The sequence below is a fragment of the Ictidomys tridecemlineatus genome, chromosome 2 (genome assembly GCF_052094955.1).
Source record: "Ictidomys tridecemlineatus isolate mIctTri1 chromosome 2, mIctTri1.hap1, whole genome shotgun sequence".
Classification (NCBI taxonomy): Eukaryota; Metazoa; Chordata; class Mammalia; order Rodentia; family Sciuridae; genus Ictidomys; species Ictidomys tridecemlineatus.
This window is the reverse complement of record NC_135478.1, coordinates 159,426,639-159,440,369: the sequence shown is the minus strand read 5'-3', so window position 1 is coordinate 159,440,369 and position 13,731 is coordinate 159,426,639. Positions and strand designations below refer to the sequence as shown.

The 13,731-nt window shown below is 35.1% G+C and overlaps 1 pseudogene; it reads right to left on the bottom strand.

Annotated features, from left to right (window-relative positions):
- Positions 1-4,734: 4,734 nt before the first annotated feature.
- Positions 4,735-5,437, bottom strand: LOC144370259 (trafficking protein particle complex subunit 4-like; annotated as a pseudogene).
- Between the last annotated feature and the right edge of the window lie 8,294 nt (positions 5,438-13,731).

Below are 13,731 nucleotides of genomic sequence, written 5' to 3'. Positions count from 1 at the left end.
AGATTTCTTGGTAGTTTCAATATTAAAGCCTGTATTATTTGCATATTTTTGTTAACAAATTTCCTAGACAATATTGTTCTTGTAAAACAAACAAAAATATCTGATTTCTGTTATTTCTTTATTTCTTTATTTTTATTTTTTAGTTCTTGGCGGACACAACATCTTTGTTTGTATGTGGTGCTGAGGATGGAACCCGGGCCACACGCATGCCAGGCGAGTATGCTACCGCTTGAGCCACATCCCTAGCCCCTATCTGATTTCTTTAAACTATCTAAAAAAGAAAAATATTTGAATGGAACATTGGGTTTGAGGCACTACAAAATGGTATCAATCAATCTCTATTTTTAAGGACGTCAGTCTACTTCTAGGAAGAAAAAGCACTTTATTTTTTAATTCCTAAGTAATTATTGAGGTATTGTTTCTTTCTTTGAATTTTTTTTTTTAGATCTAAATAAAACAGGTTGTATGTTAGCCGTTATATTTAAAAAAAAAAGCTTTATGGTACATTGAGGAATCACTTCATGAGTTCTAAAGATGAGAGGGAAGTCTGTTGACAAAGAAAAACAAATTTTGGTACCAGTAAAAAAGAAATCCTGAGATCAAAGAATTATTTAAAAAATCCTAAAAAAAATGGTGGGTTTAAAGATAGGATAAGTTTATATTATTTAATTTGGAAGAGCCATACCCTGTTTCATTTGTCTATTATATGTTGGTTATGGTTTGTACATGAATGTGATCCAAGGTCTTCTGACTTCTTTTTCTCACTATTTACCTTACTTGAACTTTTTGAGTGGGGTGAAGGCATGAGGAAGGAGAGGAGAGATGATGATGAGATATTTTAAAAGTTCATTTTAATCTTGCCTGAAAAATTTATGGTACAGTTGATACCATTTATTTCCAACCACAATCTGTAGACTAAAATAGATATTAACATGCCCTTTAAACTCCCCAGAGGGATTTTTAAAAGGTGCACTTTATGAGAAGTTAGACTAAAAATAAATACGCTTTTTTAAAAGAAATAGAGTAAATATATTTAAACATTCTGAAACTAAAGCCACATATTTAACCATATAATTTATATTTATTCCTCCACTTTGATAAACAGCATATGAACTACAACCTGACAATAAGTTTATGTATCTCCATTCCAAAAATTCCCCACAAATCCAAATTTCTTTATCTCCCTGGCCTACTAGAGATTTCTGCTTAGAAACTAAATAAACACCTCAAATTTTATGTGTCTTAAGCTTAAATCTGAGCTATGATGTGCCTGCTCTCTACCCAACCTTACAACAGCTTCTCCTACAGTCTTTGCCTTTTAAGACACAAATATTGGGTCTTTTTATTCACCCAAAGCAAATCCTTTTAGTACCCTTTTCAAAATATCTACCTAATATGTTTACTTCTCAACATCCCCAAGACCACTATCCTGATCTAAATGACCATTCAGCTCCTACTTCAATTACTGCAGCATTCTCTTAACTTTCTTCTTTGCCTGCTACAGTCTGATACCAACCTAGAATAATCCTGTCAAAACGTAAGAAGAGTCTGGCGTTTTTCTGCTCATGATCTTCTAGTGGAAACCAACCTCACACAGGAAAGGCCCAAACCTGTGTTCTGACTGCCAAGGCTTGTCAGGATATGCACCTTCTCATCTTACTGCTCATCTCCCTGTCCCTCTGTGCCCACAGTGACTCTGTGACCTCATTCCCTGATATTCTTCTTCTACTTAAGTTATTCTGCTCTCCTTTGCACATACCTGTCACTTTCCAGCACAGGGCCTCTGTGTTTATTTCCCCCTTTGCCTAGAATTTTCCAATACATTCATTATAATGCTCCTATTTTCCTTGAGTCTTTACTGACATGCAACCTTCTCACTGAGGCCTTCTCTGGACACTTAGTCTAAAATCATCCCTCTTCTCTCTATTAGGATTCCACAACCCCTTTCTCTGTCTTATTTTTTTTTTCTCCTTGCATCATCACTATTTTAAACTACATTTAATTTATTTATCTTTTTCATGTTTTATCTCCTTTTCTATAATATAATTTTCAGGGAAAGGATTTATTTTTGTCTTTTTTTTTTTTGTATGCCATGTAACCTAGAACTCAGAACATTGTGCAATGTGTAGCAGTTGTAAAATAAATATTTGTTGAATAAAAGATGAAATGATAAGACATACAGAGGTAGTAACCAACTACCTAGATCAGTATTTTTAGTATAAAAAGGAAACTCAGCCAAACTTCTCCAAGTTATGAGGGAGTAACTATGGGGATATGGATCCAGAAAGACAGGAATTTTGAGGCTTCCTCTGTGATAATTCCAAGTCAACTCAAGGAAGTAAGAGTATATAGATCTTTACTCTCATAATGAGTTGTTAATTCAGCAGCTCTGGGCAGACCTGGCTCCTCTTTCTCTTGTCCAGATTTACAATATATAAAATATGTCTTTTCTGGATTACTCGTTTGTATTCCTTCCTGCTTTGGGTTGAATGGAGTCCTTGTTCTCCCTCCAGCCTACACCCCCACACTCCCGGCGAAATGCATTACGAACTTTTTGCTTCAGTTCTCTCTACTGTTTGCTTTTCTCGGTCTCATATGGATATTATAAGAGAGTCTTCTTTACAATTTATATCGTTGGCAGGTCTAGAAGTTGGCTGTCTTGAGACATACCTCTATCACACCATCTGTGACAAAGGCGGTAGTGTTGTATGCATTGCATAATGTCTCCTAAGGACCCCTGTTTAGTAGAAGCTGTGAACAAGGCATGACTAATTATAAGAGTCTTGGAAAAATTATGGCATCAAGATTTATGGATTCAGTAAAGCACAGTGACATAAGAAATACCACAATTATTTTATAAACATTACAATTATCACAATGCATACTAGTATGACCAGTCTGTCAATCCACAGTCATTGAGCAATTTTTATCTTATTCACAGTTCCAGGAAATATTCCATGGTAGAGAACAAAATAAGCAAAATACACAAGATCATTGCTTGTGTAATACTTAATGCTGGAGTATAAGAAAAACAATAAACAAAAAATATATTCTAATGGCAATAATATTATGCAGAGAGTTTTAGATGGTATGTGTTATTTTATATTGGTAGAAACAATCCCTCTGTTTTAATCAACTTTTTTGTTGCTATGACTGAAGGACCCCATGAGAACAATTGTAGAGGAGGAAAGTTTATTTGAGGGCTCACGGTTTCAGAGATCTTAGTTCATAGAAGAGTGGCTCCGTTCCTCAGGGCTCGAGGGGAGGCTGAACATCATGGCAGGAGAGTATGGAAGAGGTAAGCAGCTCACATCATGGTGATCAGAAAGCAGAGAGACTCCACTCTCCAGATACAGATATATACCTCGTAGCCACGCCCCCATGAATCACTTCCTCCAGCCAAGCCCCACCTGTCTTCAGTTACTACTCAGTAATGCCATCGGGGATTAATCCACTGATTAGATTAAGGCTATAACCCAATCATTTCTCCTCCAAATCTTGCATTGTCTTACATGTGAGATTTGGAGGACGATCACATCTAAACCATAACTCCCTCTAAGGTGGATGTTAAACTGAGATGTGCATAACTAATGGTACCAGTAGTGGGGGAATAGCAGTTCAGGTTAGAGCAGCACACATTACACATATTAGCTAAAGTATAATAAATTTGGTAAATTTCATAAAAATTAATGACAGTGTGGTTATAGAGTTTGGGTTGCGCTGTAGAACAGTATGCTATGAGAGCTAAGAGAAATTCTAAAATTAGAATTTTGGAATTTGTCTTAAAACACTAGATGTGCAGCAATGTTATTTACCAAGTAAGGAAGGCTGGGGAGTGAAAAGTTTGGTTGTGCCTAAATATTATATTGATTCTCAGAACCTTCCTCAATATGCCTTGGTGGGGCACACCTTAATCCCAGCAACGCAAGAGGATCAGAAGTTTGAGATCAGCCTCACTGACTTAGAAAGACCCTGTCTCAAGATACAAAAATAAAATAAAAAATAAAAAAGGTTTGGGGATGTAGCTCAGTGGCAGCACATCTCAGGGTTTAATTGCCAGTACTAGGGAAAAGTAAGGAGCCTTTTCTACCTTGTTAAATTGTCCTCTATATGGCAGGGGTAGAAAACATGGATCTCTCAGACTCACATGTCAGCAGTTATTGGTTTAGGTTTTGCCAATGAAGAACTCTTGTGTGAGATTTGGAAGGAGAGCAAAAAGGAGAAGCCATTATTTTTTGGTGGGAGATGCAGGTCACTATGCAGATATTAGAGATGGAAGGCATGGGATTTGTTTTTTTGCTAGTGGCTTCTAGATGTCCTTCTGAGAGTCAGAAACTTGAGTGCTGCAAGTATCTGAAACTACTAGCAGTGGTTTCTGTGTTCAACGCAAATTCTGATTTGGCCCTACTTGTGGCTTCCCCAGCTCTGCCAATGGTCGTATCTCTCTCTCTCTCTCTCTCTTTTTTTTTTTCCTGGATCAAATGAATGTTTTATTATAGAAATTATGGGCCTACTTCCTCCATAAATAAATCTGTGCAGAATTGGGAAGCAGGACTGTGACATCTACAGGAATGAAGAAAGCATACCCTTAAGGCTCAGGGATCAGTACAAGACTTTAGCATCCTCCCATTTTCAAGTACAAGAACAAGGCTGCTGGGATCTTCTTTGGAGTGGAAACAATAAAACCCATGATACAGGATCTCTCAGAATTTGGGGGTCCATTGTAGATTTAACCTATGACTCAGGTCCAAAAGTCTCAGCTTTCTCTGCCACTTCCAAAGCTAGCTTCCCCTTCTGGTCAAACAGCTCACACCTGATGGGCATTTCCAGAGAGTAAAATGGATTCTTTTTTTTTTTTTTTTTTTTACTGGTAAAATATTCACTTTATTTATATAAATTTTATATTTATGTAATAAAACATTCTTATGGTAGTTATTAAGAATCTCTTTGCTTTTGGGGATCATAAATGGAAACAGTGATTGAGTCTGTCCTGAGCAAGGCTGATTTAAAATGTTTTTACTTTGAATAATTTCTAAATCTTTACAACAATGCTTTATGCATTTTTATATGTGCATCATACCTTTTTAAAAAAATATTTATTTTTTTAGTCATACATGACAGAAGAATGCATTTTGATATATAATACATACATGGAACGTACATACATCAATCATATTGTCTATAGAATGGGTTCTTGAAGGAAAAGTCTGAGTAAATTTCATAAATTTTTCGAAGATGAGATTCTATTGCAGCTTGCCCAGGATCTGCCAGCCCCACAAACTTTATCTGAGTGGAACATGGAGGTCGCCGGCATGAGCTTCTCACTGGAGGTGAGGCAGGGCTGACTGAATTGAATGAACACCCAGTAATTAACAGGATTGCCCAGGTACTCCACCTCCTCTTTCCCGTTGGCCACGAATTTGCTGTTCACTTCCATGCCATTGATGGCCAGCACTGTGTGGTCCACCACAGAGCTGAGGCTAAGTGTCAGCAAAGCTCCAAGCCAGGGATCCCAACAGGAAACGGGGGCCTGGAGCACAAGTTGTATCATTCTTTAGTTCTCTGAATTAAGTCACTTCCTGAAGGACATGCTTATGGTGGTTAATATTTTCCTGAAAAATATTTGACAAATATAGGCAGAATAAGCTTCTGTTCTGCCTTTTGAATTTCAAGAGAAAAACCAGAGATGGAGTTACAGATTTGGAAGTCACCAACAAATAAATAATAAACATGGAATATGATGAGGTTTCTTTGCAGATAAGAGAAATGAGGTATGAGAGAATCCTGGGTTTCAAGTTTTTTTGAAGACAAATAAAAAACAAATCAGAAAGAATACCAAGAAGAAGGTACATCAATGAATTAGAAGGAAATCCAGGTGGTATGCATTATAAATGTAAAGTCAAGAAAGTGCTCAGCAAGAAGGGAGATTGCTGACTAGAGAGGTTAAGGAGGTCTAGCTGATAAAAACTTATTTTGAAAGTGAATACATTTTGGATTAGAAAGGAAAAGCTATTTAGCTGGGTTTGAACATGGAAATAAAAGTGCTAATGCATGTAGGGGTCTGTGGATGGAGCAGTTTGTAAAAGATGGTGTAAAATGAACATTTAGAAAGGCAAAAACAAACAACTGGGGATGGCTTGAACACTAATTGAAAAAGTTTGGACCTTTTATTTTTCCTGTAAGTAATGAGAGCCACCCAGTATTTGAATTGATGAAAATTGTAAGTGGGGCAGACCATTCAAAAAATAAGGTGAGATAAGCAGAAGGCATTTTGTTATTGGAGGACATATAGTAGGCTTGGATAACTTATTAAATATTGATATAAAGTGCCTCATTTTTAGCAGTTTTGGTTGAACCAATGAGGAGTAGGATAAATTATTGATAAAAAAGGAAAGTCGAGAGGAAACTGGTACTGCCTTTCTGTAAAGGTGGCATTTTTAAACATAGAATAATGGTCACTCAATGGAATCACAAGAACCAATTAAGAGACAATTTCTTAGGAAAGAATTATGCGAGCAGTTTTTTATATTATTTATTTTTTATTCTAATTTGTTATATATGACAGCAGAATGCATTACATTTCAGATTACACATATAGAACACAATTTCTCATATCTCTGGTTGTACACAAAGTACAGTCATACCATTCATGTCTTCATACATGTACTAGTCCATCATTCCACCTTCTTTTCTACCCCCATGTCCTCCCTTCCCCTACCACCATTTATCCTATCTAGAGTTTATCTAATCCTCCCATGCTTCCCCTCCAACCACATTATGAATCAGCATACTTATATCAGAGAAAACATTCAGCATTTAGTTTTTTGGGGATTGGCTAACTTCACTTAGCATTATAGTCTCTAATTCCATCCATTTACCTGCAAATGCCATGATTTTATTCTCTTTTGTTGATGAGTATAAAAGTTATGTAATATTAATATTCATGAGAGGATATGCATACAATATATGTGTAAAATATGAAGCATAATAATAAAAGGAATAAACTGTAAATTCCAACTCAAGAACTAATATTTATCAATACCGATGATCTGCCTTCCCTTCCAGGATACAAACCTTGTGTTATTGTATAGGAAGTTAGCAGCATCCTGAAAAAATAAATCTTTCCTGAAAAAAAAAACTAGTTTTACTAAATATTCATGTTCTTAAACAATATCTTGCTTAGTTTTTTTTAATTTAAAGTTTTAGAAAAGTACATAATGGGGCTGGGGATGTGGCTCAAGCGGTAGCGTGCTCGCCTGGCATGCGTGCAGCCCGGGTTCGATCCTCAGCACCACGTACAAACAAAGATGTTGTGTCTGCCGAGAAGTAAAAAAAAAATAAATATTAAAAATTCTCTCTCTCTCTCTCTCCTCTCTCACTCTCTCTTTAAAAAAAATATTAAAAAAAAGAAAAGTACATAATGTAATTTTGCTTTTTCTCACTCAACACAATGGTCTAAAGTTCTCTCTTTTGCTTTGTACAACTGAAATCAATTCATTTTTATTGTATTTCTAGCCTTTTCTATCATGAACGATTCTTATGAAGAATAAGTCTCCTAGAACACATATAAAAGTCTGCACAGTGTGAATTAAAAAATGTAATTGCAAGAATGAAATTATGGCATTTGCCAGTAAATGGATGGAACTGGAGAATATCATGCTAAGTGAAATAACCCAGTCCCCTAAAAATTAAAGTCTGAATGTTCTCTCTGATATGAAGATGCTAACTCACAATGGGGAGGTGGAGTAGGGAAGAATGAAGTACTTTGGATTACACAAAGGGGAATGAAGGGAATAGGAAAGATAGTATAACAAATTGGACATTACTATCCCTTGAGCATATATGACTACACAACCAATGTAATTCTACATCAGATACAACCAGAAGAATAAGAAGTTATAATACACACACACACACACACACACACACACACACACACACATACATAATGTGTAAAAATACATTCTACTGGGGCTAGGGCTGGGGTTCAGTGGTAGAGCGCTTGCCTAGCATGTGTGAGGCACTGGGTTCAATTCTCAGCACTATGTAGAAATAAATGAATAAAATAAAAGTCCATCAACATCTAAAAAAATTTAAAAAAAGAAATACATTCTACTATCATGCATAACTAATAAGAACAAATAAAAAAGAATGAAATTTCTAGAACATAGTTTACTGTTATGTTCAAATTTGCAAAATTTATTAGAATGCACAGTGCAGTAGATCCTTATGGTATCAAGAATTTTCAGAAACAGTAAATGTTGTCCATGAAGTTAACAAAACATTATCAAATTTTGGTTTTAATATTCATTTTCCTGAGCACTAGTGAGATTAAAGACGTTTTCATATGAATATTTAACATTAAACTTTCTTCTGACCTTAAGTGACTGATCCCTTTTTGGTCTTTTTTATGGATTATTTGGCTTTGTAAAAATTATTAAGGTGGGGATGTTAATATTCTAGAATGTAATCCTTTATTACTTACATGATTCCAAATATTTTCTTCCAGCTTGTAGTTTTTAATTTTACCTACTTTTTTGATATTGCTTGATGAACAGAGATTCTCAATTTTAATATAATCAAAAAATCAAATTCTAGGTCTAGGTGTATAGCTCAGTGGTAGAGCAATTACTTAGCATGCAATGAGGTCCTGAATTTAAACTCTAGCACTGAAACAACAACAACAACAACAACACAAAAGAATAAATCATTTTAGTGTTAGTGATTATGTTAAGAAATCCTTCTTGCTTCAAGCTCATGAAAATTATCTTTTATTTCATCATAAGAATTGTGCCATTTGACCTTTCCCGGTTATGTTTCTATTTCACCCACATTTCATTGGATAATTCTGGAATAAATAAAACTTTACTTACTATTATACAGATTCTGTAAAACATCTAATAATGATTAAGTGAGTGATAGAGGTCAAATTCCTTTGTAAACAGATTTTTTTTTTTTTGATAAGAAGTTTATTTGGGGAAGGGTGAGGGCAGTTGAGTTGGCCAGAGGAGATTTAACTGTGATGAAATGACAATGGAATGCTTGTCTATTCCAGGAAAAGGCTCTGGAAGATAGAATGCCATTTGAAGTAAAGAAGTCCTCCCTTCCCCATGGTTTTTTTTCCTTTCTGTGGTTTCAGTTACCTATGGTCAACTGAAGACAGAAAATACTGAATAACAAATTCTAGAAATAAACAAATTGTAGTTCTAAGCGGAATGCATTTTGAGTATTGTGATGGACTTTCATGCCATCCCACTCCCTCTCACCTGGGATGTGAGTCATCACTTTGTCCTGCCTACCAGCTCTGTAAATACTACCTGCCCTTTAGTCATCACACCATAGCCATCTGGATAACTGGATTAACTGTTGCAGTACCAAAGAACTTGTGTTCAAATAACCATTAATTTAATTAAAAATGGCTCCAGAGTGCAAGAATAGTGATGTAGAGGAGGACGTTAAGCATGGAAGGACAAAATTAACTTTGGTACCATGTGGCAACACTGCCAGACATATAGCAGAAACATAGTACTGCATGCATAGCGCTTGGTAATATTGAAGATTTCAGTCATCTACACAGGAGGTAGGTCTTGAAATACATTCACCATAGATCATGGGGACCAACATGTAATACCAATTGATAAAACTGTAAAGCCTTTGCTGCCTTCCACCAATCAATCACTGATGTAGGATGGTTTAGGAGCTATAACTTCAAACAGGAAGACCCCTTGGGCCAAAGTCAATTCCTGGGAAGGGACTGAGGTCTAGACCTTTAGTGGCTAAAGTTCTTGGCAGTTAGGAAATGATCCCCAGAAAGGGGATTTTTAACAATTTTTAGGACTGCTATAATGAGTTTACAAAGTAAGTTTAGAAAATCATATTCATTGTTGTATTTCTAGTAAAAACACAGTGTCAGAATCATAGTAGGCATCCAATAAATAGTTGTTGAGAGAATGAGTTTAACACAAAGTAGACACAATAGGAAAACATTTCTATTCCCCCTAAATTGCTTTAAGTCATTTATTAAATAATTCAATACATCACATTGAATAGACTTTGTAGAAATCTATGTTTTGATCATCTTAATTGGTAATTGTTGTGCTCAGCAGGACTCTGGCTGCATGTAATAGAAGTTCAAATTGAACTAGCTTAAACAACAAAAGGGATTTGTTTTCCATTTATAATAAAATGAAAGTCCAGTGAACATTTCAGGTACCGTTGGTTCTAGGGGTCAACAGAAACCCCCCTACTTTACCCTATTGATTTAACCTACCTTTACCTCTTCTTTTATTGTCTTTGTTTTCATATTTTTCCTATATCAGAAAACAAAACAAAACATGATCATTAGAAACTCACAATCAGATATTGCTATTATGGCAACTGCATAAAAATTTTACTTTCCCCTAAGAACCTTAAAGATCTAAGTAAGACTTGAGGTGACTTTGCTTGCATCACAGACAGAACCTTTGATCTTTTGTGGTAGCTGGATGAAAAGAACACTTTAATGATTAGCCTGATTAATGTGTACCCCCATGGAGCACAAAGAACAGGCATCCAACCTCACTACAATTGCATAGACCAGACGTCACTGTTTTCACTTCAAGGCACTATATGAATTAAACTCTATGATGTCCCACTCCCAACTACATGGACTAAATACTGTGTCCACCTCACTCCAACCAAATGGACAGGGAAGGATTCTTACAAGAGAGTGTGGTTCCTAAAAGAGAAAGAATGAAGATATGCATGAATATTTATATAACTCTATCTACTCAGTTAATAAAAGTCAATTTTATGTAGTGGGAAAACTGGAAATCCATATATAACAAAATAAAATTAAACCCCTATCTCTCACCATGCACAAAACTCAATTCAAAGTGGATAAAAGACTTAAGAATTAATAGAAGAAAAAGTAGGCCCTAATCTCCATCATGTGGGATTAGGTCCCAACTTCCTTAATAAGACTCCTATAGTGCAAGAATTAAAATCAAGAATCAATATATGGGATGGACTCAAACTAAAAAGTTTCTTCTCAACAAGAACAACAACAAAAAAGCAATCTGTGAGGTGAATAGAGAGCCTACTTTTGGAGAGCAAATTTTTACTCCTCATACACCAGATAGAGCACTAATCTCTAGGATATATAAAGAACTCAAAAACCTAAACACCAAAAAATAAATAAAATCAAAAATAAAAATAACCCAATCAATAAATGGGGCAAGGACCTGAACAGACACCTCTCAGAAGATAAAATACAATCAACAAATATATGAAAAAGTACTCATCATCTCTAGCAATTAGAGAAATGCAAATCAAAACTACTCTAAGATTTTACCTTACTCCAGCCAGAATGGCAGCTATTAAGAAGACAAACAACAATAAGTGTTGGCAAAAGGATGTGGGGGAAAAGGTACACTCATATATTGCTGGTGGGACTGCAAATTGGTGCAGCCAATATGGAAAGCAGAACCACCATTTGACCCAGCTATCCCTCTCCTTGGTCTATACCCAAAGGATTTAAAAACAGCATACTACAAGGACACAGCCACATCAATGTTTATAGCAGCATAATTCACAATAGCTAAATTGTGGAACCAACCTAGATGCCCTTCAGTAGATGAATGGACAGGAAAACTTTGGTATATACACACAATGAAATATTACTCAGCAATAAAAGAGAATAAAATCATGGCATTTGCATGTAAATGGGTGGAGTTGGAGAAGATAATGATAAATGAAGCTAGCCAATCTCAAAAAAAAAAATGCCAAATGTTCTTTCTGATATAAAGAGGCTGATCCATAGTGGGATAGGGAGGGTGCACTCTAGATAGGGCAGAGGGGTGGGAGGGGGAGGGAGGGGGCCTGGGGTTAAAAATGATGGTGGAATGAGATGGACATCATTATCCAAAATACATGTATGAATATATGAATTGGTATGAATATACTTTGTATACAACCAGAGATACGAACAATTGTGCTCTATATGTGTAATAGAAATTGTAATGCATTCCATTGTCATATGTAAATAAAAAAGAAAGAAAACACTTGCTGATAAAATACAAAAATTTTTTGTACTTTCCAAAATAATGTATTATTACACCTATTCCAGAAATGTTAATTAATTACTTAGAATGTAAAGTTTATCACTCAACTTATTTCCTACTTAAAACTATGAATCAATTGCTATGTATTTATGAATTTGAGCATATTGAAGAACAAGTGTAATAATATATCTTTAAATATAGATGGGGTCCCCCAGGCAGCATTGTCATATTAGGAACCCCAGATGGGCAAAGTTTTAGCGTTTGGAAGAATTTGAATCTCTAGACTAATAGGCAATATGTAACCCATTTCTGGTTTTTATGTCAATTTTGACAAATTTCGATGGTTTTTATAGAAGTTAGCTTGTTCCCGCCTCACAGTTAAACAGCTCACCTGGTCTTCCTCATGCCATGTGCCCACTACAGATTTGACTTCTTACTTCATCATCATACTAAAGTCATAAGATTTAGATCGGAGCTTGGACGCATTTTCCTTTTTAATGAAATTACATGATTAATGACAATTATCCTTAAGATAACTATCATCTGGTATTGATTTATCTTGAATTATCTCACCTTTGGTAATTTTATTGAGCTTACTAGATGCCTGTGTCAATTAATGTATAAGGAACACAATACTTGTCTGAAATGGGTTTTTTTCTTCTTTATACATGAAATTGATATACCTGAGGGAGCTTTTGCCATATCATTTTTTTTTTTGTTCTTTTCATGGAGCAGCCAAGCTTATATCATCTTGCAGTCTATAGTGAAAAGCCATGGTAAAGGTTTCTTGATGGTTGCTAAGTTTTATTTCAGAATTTGTAATACATTGGACAAGTATGGTTGCATAGAACTTTATTTTTAATCTTCCCCAAAACACATAAAGGACTTGCTAAACAAGTGAACTTGATGTATTACGTTACAGAGAAAAACATTCTTTTAAGAGAAACAAATGCTTTCACTCATGATAGATTTCCAGTAATATGAATTGTATATTCCTTATAAACTATATAATTTCATCTTAGACAGGTACTGTCAGTTTGATTGATATTTCTGTCATACTCATTTCAATTATTTTCTACACACCAGCTAAAATATCAAAGATATTTGATTGGATTGTTGGGTGTTAAAAAATTATTAAATTTCTCAAAAACATGCAAGTATTCAGGTTTTATAGTAGTTTGAACAAGTTTTTTTCAATTTGAATTCACAAATTTTTTTTACATGATTTAAATTCTTTCACGGGTGGGAGGATGTGATAGAAAAGCAGTAATATACCAAGGAGAATAATTACTAGAGCTTTGAGAAAAGTAATATTTACCCAAGATAATCAACTGTTTTTTTAAATGAAGTTATTGCATATGAGAATGAGGAAATTATCCAGAAATTTGTGTTATTTATCCAGACACTTGATATCCTGCCACATAATTATAATGGTTATGTATGAGACTGATGACCAATAGCCCTTTCTTATGAGGATTTCCATCATACCTATGGTTATGGGGGGAGGGAAAGAGAAATTTTGGAAGACACCTCTGTGGCCCTTTTACAGTTTATCAATCCAAAAGTGATCATCCAAATTAGGTAAGGTTGTTCAAAATCCTGTGTAAGGATTTTAGGAATTAGCATTCAGAATACTGAGTTTTATCTCTTTCTCCTAATGACTATAAGGTATAAAGTGTGAACTGTTTTT